The following is a 2,537-nucleotide window of genomic DNA, read 5'->3' as shown; positions in this document are numbered from 1 at the left end:
CAACATATGTATGGAATTTTGGAGTTATTAGAAAATAGCATTTCAGAAGCAAGATAGAGTGACATCCAACTGTAATATTTCTCAACCCTTAGAAACAAAGGTTTAAATGTGATAATACAAGGATTTATCAACAAGGCCTTATGGTAATCTGAATAACAAGTAATGACCTCCTGCCCAGTTGTCAAACCTGAGTCAGTTATTAGAACTACATCAAAGGGAGGGTAGTACCTTCTAACACCACGGGAATTATTTAAAGTAAATATTTTAATGGTCATTCATCAAAGAGACTTATGGCTATTTACTCGGATACCTGTAATGTAATAAAAGGTAAACAACCATTTTCAGAATATTTGGCACAGAAACTGAAATGTCATTGATATCCAGGCACATATTACCATAGACCTTCTTTTATAGTGAACACATACAAGATCAAGTAATAAATGGAATCCTGCTTTATATCTGGCTTACAGGTGAGTCTGTTGGTCTACTCACACCATTTTTCTAGTTCCTAAATAGATAACTGGAATGGATATATTTGTTAGTTGACAGAGACCACACATTTCTTAGTTCCTTGGTCCATAGGGTAAGAGTTATCACAGAATAGAAAGCCAAATGGAAACTTCTAAGACACTCTTCCTATCCCAATCTCTACACATATACATATAGCCTGCGGAAAATTAGTAAATAAAATACAATGTCACCTCCCTGGTAGAAGAGCATAGATTAATACCACCTTTAAAAACCTGAAAGAGCCAGGAGTAGTTACACCTATCTCATCCAAATTTATTTAATAGTCTTGTACTTGCAAAAACTAGGTGTGAGGATTGCAGTAGGTTAATTCAGATAATTAGCAGCCCAAATTTAGCTATGGTGTCAGAGATGAGAAGATTTACTCATAGATGATTAACACAGCCTCCAATATAATGCTCGTACCTTTGAACTGCCAAATGAACTTTTCCAATCCTAATCAAAAAGGACCAGAAACAATTTGTATGCATATGATAAGAGCAAAAATAAATGTTTTCTGCCTTACCTTAGGGTTATATGAACTATCTTGACTACTATAATAATATAGTCCTAAGGAATTTGAACCAGGTGAACATTATATATAATATAATTGTTTGTATACTGAATTATCAAGTATATTTATACTTGGAGTTCCAGAAGAATAATAGAAAGAGAGCAGACCAAAAGAAATATTAGAATAATATGGTCTAAGAATTTTACAAATTAATAATGGCAACAAAGCACAGATCCATGAATCCCAGAAAAGAAATATTCAGAAATAAAAGGCACTAAACTATTGATATGTACACTAACAGGGTTTATATTTTATAAGAAAAAAACGAGTGTCAAAAACCACTAAGCTATTCCATATGACTTTTGTATATACGATTTTGTGAAATACAAAAACTATAGTTTTTGAGATTAGATCAGTTAATTTTTGGATTAAGGATGAGGAAACAGGTTAACTACAAAGGAGCAACACAAGATCATTTTTTATGGTAATTAAACTGTTATGTATCATGATTTTGGTGGTAGGTATATGACTATGATTTGTCAAAATTGATACAATTATACATCACAAATAAGGAATTTTATTGTTTCCAAATTTAAAACAATAAATTTTAAAATTATAGTGTCCATTGCTTTACATCCTATTTCTACTGTTTCTAAAGTATGTGTATATATATATTACATATATATGTATATTTCTTTTTTACTCAGTCCATGTCTTGGAGTCATACAAAATTTATATTTTTAGTAATGAAGAGTTAATGATTAATTTATCAAAGAGGTAGGGAAATATAGAAACATTTAAAATATCTTTAGAAGTTTAGTGAAAGTGTTGATAGTAGCAAATGCTTTAGCATCCAGTTGCTAATGTCATGTACCCTTTTTTAAAAAACAATGTTTATAAAGTGACAGGTAAAAGGAAGAGTTCTCATGTTCATGTATGTTCACCATTTTGAAATAGTTTTCTATGTTTCAGGACATTCCTATGTTATGTATTTATTTTCCTCAATAGAGAAATCAAAATACTCTAGTTGTGGGCCATTCTTTTATCTGAGATACATGAATATTATGTAGGCTCTAATCTGATTAAACACATCTATGAAACAGTAAGAATTGGAAGTTAATTAGACAAAATTTGGACAAATCTTCCAGGTTTTTTATGGCAGGGTATTGGAAATGAAAATGATACAAAATCCACAATAGTTATAAGGTTGATACATTTTATAAAATTATGTTCTACAGTTTAATATTACTTTAAGAAATTAAAATTGTAGATTATAAAATTAAAACATGAAAAAAATCAGTCTTCGAGATGGTAGAATGTTTTAAGAAAAATTACCTCTTGGCTCAGCTCTTTTGCCATTTTAATGACCTCACTACATATTTACACTAAAGTAATATTGTTTAATACACTGCTTCCCTATATAAGACTCTGCTGAAATATCAGATAACAGAGTTTAGAGTCATATTGCTATTTAATAGATCATCAGGAAACAAAAAGCATTGTTTAAATAATATAT

Source organism: Colobus angolensis, unplaced genomic scaffold (genome assembly GCF_000951035.1).
Source record: "Colobus angolensis palliatus isolate OR3802 unplaced genomic scaffold, Cang.pa_1.0 Scaffold132, whole genome shotgun sequence".
NCBI lineage: Eukaryota > Metazoa > Chordata > Mammalia > Primates > Cercopithecidae > Colobus > Colobus angolensis.
The sequence above is the reverse complement of the archived record's forward strand: the minus strand, read 5'-3'. Positions refer to the sequence as shown.